The sequence below is a fragment of the Oryzias latipes genome, chromosome 2 (assembly GCF_002234675.1).
Source record: "Oryzias latipes chromosome 2, ASM223467v1".
Taxonomy (NCBI): Eukaryota; Metazoa; Chordata; class Actinopteri; order Beloniformes; family Adrianichthyidae; genus Oryzias; species Oryzias latipes.
In genome coordinates, this window is record NC_019860.2 from 18,758,155 (window position 1) to 18,764,516 (window position 6,362).

Sequence of the window (6,362 nt, forward strand, 5' to 3'; positions counted from 1 at the left end):
AGTGAAGATCACAAATCATTGAAGAAAAAAGGTTCAGCGCACTGTCTAGTGGGTCTAGATGACCCAACTCCCAATGTTAAAGTGCATAGGATAGCACAAGGGTTACATGATTCTAAATATATTTTGCCATCTTTTTTTACTTTTACTGTTCTCGAAGGTTGAATGTGATTTTAAAAAAAGACTTAATGTTGTAATAATTGTATTAAATGCCAGAAAATGATTTAAACTAGCTTTGATTTATTAATCTGAGATTTACTTGTGTCTTGATTACAGTTATGAGTAAGAAGAAATCGGCTTTGATGCAGGAATAAAGCACATTCATTTGTACCACAAGGGGGCGGTGTGATCCCACATGTAATCCCAGGTTCTCAGAACAAGCACAGAATGTTAGTCTGGACTGCAGCTCTAAGAAGTGATCTACACAAGCAACAGTAACAACTAACATAATATTTAAGTTTTGAGGAAATAAAAGTGATATCTTAGATGATTTCTCTTCAGTAAAAGTGTCTTGTATGTTGGAGTGTTGGAGGAGAGAGAGAGAAAAAAAAACCCTTTCCTACAGAGACTTTCCTACAGGCCAAGTCTAACGAACATCCTTTTGGTGACAGGAGGTTGCCAGATCACATCCGCCCGGGAGCTTTAAGGTTCTTGCAGCTACAAGTCGTCTCCCGCCTCCTAACAGATGGAGCTCAGGTGTCGTTCGTCTCTTCCTGTGTAATTTGCACCCAAGCATTTGATAGGGGCCACATTTGGTCTTTTATTGTTCTCCCTTAGTCATTCACTTCCTCTGTGCTTCACATGTCAACGTCTCCACTGTTCTTTGTCTCCGTTGTGCTTACAAAAACGATGATCCTATAAACCCTTCGACCTTTTTTAAACTTTATTTCTGTCCTTATGCACATTTGTGTTGTGAAATGGAAAAATTGCTTGAACTGTTGGAAGTCTTAAAAAGATCTTCTGTGACTGACTGGAGACAAAAACAATAAAATAAAAAGTCTGGATCAGAGCCCAATCCTCCGAGCAGTTATCCCTGCTCTACCTGCTGCTGCTGCTGGCAGAGCACCTGGATCAGGTGTGTTTTGACAATAAGAAGCTGCAAACGGAGGAGGGTTTGGAAGTAAAGCAAAACTGCGGCTCGGCCCTCGAGGCCTCCATCTGCATCGGGCCAGGTGGAACCCCCTTCCGAGCCCAGGCCGAACCCAAAGTAAACTCTGACACAGGCGGAGAAAAATGCAGAGAGCTGCGCTGACACTTCCTGTCGACAGCATATCTGCGGGCCTCAGCTGCCTCGCTGTTGCACGGGTTGAGGCTGCGTGGTGAAAAGTGCTTTGAGCTCGCCGTGTTCACCCAGCGGGTTCCCGGCACCCGTACGCTAGCCCGACGACCAGCTCAATTATTTAAGTGGGTCCTAGTTTCACACAATGCAGACAAACCGAAGAGTGGAAGTAAACCAGGGAGACAAACTGGTGTCCAGACAAAAAATCATAACCCATCAGAAAATGTCTTGTAGTATCAAACCGAATGGGAGAAAAATGATCTCAAACACCAAAATCAGCAGCAGCTGTTTTTCTTTGTCTTTTTCAAAACTGCTTTTATTTCGGAACCAAAAACCAATCAAAGCATTTGATTATATTGACAAAAGCGGAGTTTACCAAAAGCTGAAAAAGTTGCTGTTTAAGACAATCTGTTACTTTTACAGTTTTGGGACAAAAAAGTTACAATTATCTGTATGGGATTCCTTTCAGAATCGATCAGAAACTATGTAAAGATTCACTCCAAATCATCTTTTGATCTATTGTAAAAGTGTTCCCAGTGCTAATTTAATTAAGGTTGTGCCCAAATCAAAAAACCTGTGTCATTTTCTAGGACATAGTCTCTGCAGAGTGGCAGTTTTTTGTCAAAAATTTGCCATCTGAGTTGCGGGCGGGACGTTGGCACGGACTAAGTTGGCCCCCATTTCCTCTCACGTTTGCTGAGAGCTCTCTGTTTACATGCCCTCTCCCTAGTTTACAACCCATTATACCCCAAAGCTAACACTATCGGTGCAAGAACCGTGGATCCATCAGAAGGGGGTAGAGCAGTGATCTTGTGGTCTGCCCAGCATATTTTCTACATCAAACAGCATTTTTTCATCTGCTACTGATTCACAATGATGTGAATAAGGAAATGCTCAGGAATGCAATTTCAAGCTGAATTTTCTAAATACGTCCTCCATCATCAGATAAAGGCCACAAATACATATCAAGAACATATTTTTTTTATCAGAGTGGGTCTTGAAAGGACGGAAATGGAAATACTTTGTGGTGGTGGTGCTGATGGAAAGTACATTTTTGTGGTCTGATGGCGGATTCTGCTTATGACACCAACAGAAAGGAAAGTACTTGTTTAGATAAACTGTCAATTGGTGAATAATTGGTCAGATTAGTGCACATTATCAGAGTAGCAAACTATCTAAACCGCGAACAAACTTTTCACACACACGCCTGCTGCTTTGATCTCAAACACACACAGAAAGTTGTTTCATGACGTTTGGTCGGAGTTGTCACGCTACCAGAGCACCTCAGGTTCTAATAGATTTGCAGCTTTACTGTCTTTTAATGATCAAAACTCTTTACTGTGAGCAAAAAAGAAAGAAGAGGCGAGGATTGTGTGTGTTTATGTACAGTAGTGAATCCTTCACTGGCTCTCAACAGCAGTCGCCCACACAAAAGGGAAGCTTCTTAACCCTGTGGCAGTGACTGAGGAAGCAGGTAATCTCTTTGGCACAATGCAGAGGAGCTTTCAAGTGGGTACGAAACACTGTGTTGCGGAAAGCACAGAATAGCTGTGTGTTCTGCTCACATGCGCACACACGCCTCCTTCATTCAGGACTTCGAACAAACAGCTGGGCCTTGGGGCGTCTTTGGTAACCGCAGGAAGACAGGGTTTGGAACGGCTTCCAGGACACATGAACGTCTGTTATCAAATGTCAAACACGGAGCTGTGACATTTCACAAGACTGCGTGTGCACACAACATGCATATATGTGCTCTCCACTATGTCACATAGTGGAGATTTGACTTCGCCTTTCAAAGGGAACTTTGGATTCTTTTTGCATGAGATGATTGTTTAATAGGAGAATGAGGATGTCACTTTAAGCATATCTGATGCTGCATCCAGCAGTGGGGGTTATTTGATGAGTGAATCATGCTGATGTGTTTTATTCTGTCTGTGTGGCACAGGGCAATAAAAGATAACCTGTAGAATTTGCTAGAAATGATCCAAAAAGAGTCCGAAACTCGTTGGAGCTTTACTTTTTGTTATGATTAACTTCTAAAAAGTTGTACCCAACCTTACCATGGATCAAGCTTCGCTTTTGTTTTTGCGCAGGTACAAGGTAGTAAAAAGAAAAAACAGCTATTAAGATAACTTACAGATCAATTGTTTTTCAGTTTTGTTTTATTCGTTAACAAACTATGGAACAATATGAGGTTGGTACAGCTGTTTGTCAGAAGGGGTTTAAAATTGGAAAACAACTGTAAACTAGCATCAGCTGTCAAACTTGCGCTAACCTTGGACTAGCTTATGTTGGTACCACCCAGAAGGTCTCAAAACACTGAAAGGGCCTCTTATTATTCTTGCATCAGCTATAATACTTTTTTAAAGTGTTTTAGTGAGCAGTTATCAATTCAATTTTTGAAAATCCAAAAATTAATAGACATTCAATTTGTACAATATTGGGTAAAAGAGATATTGGATAGAAGACTGTTTGCTTGTCAAATTTGGTTCATGGTAATTTCAAATCTTTTGCATTAATTATTTTCTATCAGATGCGTCACATGCAATTACATTAAACATGTATATATTTACTTTTTGGTGTAGCTACTAGGTTGTACTTGTTCAGTTGTCCCATTTGGTGCACCAATAATTTACTCATGTGCCTAAAGTTAGTTAAGCTGCACATTTTCAACGCCCAATTCCTTGGACTGTAAAAACGTCAAACTAGCAGAAACGTGAAAACTATAGCTAACCGGTCCCCATGCAACACATTCATCTAAATTTGTTCTACTGAACGTCATATCCTTCTCGCTAAAAGACATCTCTTTAGCTTTTTGAAAGCCTCGTCTCTCCTCTATCTTGGATCCTTTGTTCCCATGCAACACGGTGACTCACACGTGCAAGAGCTTGTACAGAGTCAACGTTAGCAAATATTGACATTATCCTGTGAATGCCACCTGGTCTGTCAGTTGCAATTAATATACCAACAGCACAACTGAACAAATCAAAAATGAAGTTGAGATGCTCTTCTTGGCTTTTATTTTAAAACTACAGCATAGGCTCACATTCTTCTTGAATATTTAGGTGAAGAATGTAGATTTTTGTTTCAATGCGCTTTGTTTTCATGTCTCTCACTAACAAAAAAAATCTGCGGTGTCATTTTGTTAGTAGACACGTTAAATCTTTTCCATTGTACAATAATAGACTCTTAGGTTGCAATGGTCTTTAGTTTTTAAACCAACAATGGTAAAACTATAAAAAAAAAAACTGATGAGGGCTTTTTAAATCCTTAAAATGCTATAAACTTTTTTTTTCTACTTGATAAACTGAAGTTACTTTTAACTCCAGCAGCCCTGTAATCTAATTCTACCTCAGGGCTCTATCCGAGGACCACTTTTGTTCTTTTTAATATCACATTTGAATTGTAAAAATCATAGTTTTGTTTGTTAATAATGTAGATTTATTTGTTCAAAAACCATTTTGATTTCATCTTAAGATTGGATCTTAGATTTTATTTAAAACAAAAAGTTAATATAACCCTATTTTCCGCAATATGAGTCACACTAAAAAAGCAAACAAAGTTGGGTGTTATTGTATATGCTAACAAGGCTAAAGTGTCAGGCTGTGTTTTGTTTTTGTGGTTACTAACAATTTTACTAACAAGTAAAATTTGCTTTAGCTGTATCAGTCTGGTTTTTCTGTCTTTCAAACAAAGTTGGGAGTTACGGGTATTGTGAACATGCTAATATGTCACAAACACAAATTTGATTTACAGTGAGCGCAAAAATCTGATGGACTGATAGACTCATCTTACAGTGTGGTGCACCTTATGTATAACATAATTCAAAAATAGACCATTGACGGTGTGCCTTATAGTGCGAAAAATATGTTAATGGTCAAACTACCAGCTAAAATCATCATGTTCATATACACTTAAAGCTTAATTCTTTGGATGTTCCCATGATCCAAAACTGTATCACTACATCTAGACACTACATCTTTGTCACAAGCACGATGATGTCTGGGAGATTACAAAATTGAGACCAGTTTGAGATGACAGGCCTGTAAGAACAATGTTGTGTTTACAGTGGCAGTGGGGGTGCTGTAACAGGGACTAGAATGTGTAGCTTAACTGCTGAAAAACTTGGATGCTGAGAATTATGAACATCTTCTGAAACCATAGGGCCTGGTGTGTTGACTAGGGGTGTTAGAAAAAAATCGATTCGGCAATATATCGCGATAGTTCATTTGACGATATTTTTTTAATTATTTCTGAGCGTCCTTTAGTGTCTGACTCTTCTTTTTCACTTCAACCTCCAACAACTAGTTGACAGCAGAGCACACTCTTTGAGCAGCTCTACAGCTTTTATCGTTGTTATAAGACATGAACTACTTAGTGTTGTGCTTTTTAGCAGGCTCAGATAAGAACGAGTGAAGCACTGCAGCTGCACATTAGCTAATGCCCTTAGCATCAGCCAAAACGCCAATCGGTAAAACGAGCCAAATTTCTCCAGAACCTCCAAGCAATAGATTCTAGTTTAGCGACCCGATTGATCAGACTGATGTGTACAACGCTCTGAAAAAAGGCCAACATCGTGGCGACGACCGTTACTAGTTTACTTCTGCGTGTGAGAAAGCATGGCAGCAACAGTGCTGAGCAGACTGTGATGTAAACAAAGCATCTTTGCCACATTAAAGCGTCTCATTCACTCTGTCATGCTGCCTCATCATCACTCTTTATTGTTTCTGGAAAGACTTTGTGCCCCCCCCCCCCTTATTTTTGAAGTACCATTCAGGCTCCTGAACTGTTTAAAAGTACTGGAGAAGCTACATTAAGCCATATTGAAAATAAAGAGTGCTTTATTTCCCCAATCTTACTTTTAGAACCTTACTGGTTAAAGCACATTCATTCCATTTTTTTCCCTATACTGAAACATATTTTGTTGTGGAAATCAGACAATGTTGACTGTTCCCTTTAAAAATTTTACGCTACCAAAATAAAAGCACTATGACTTTCCCTGGGTAAAAGCAGCTTATGTCTTAGAGACAGTTGCAGTGCTTAATTAACATTGTGATCATTAAATAAACTGAATTTTACAATTTTA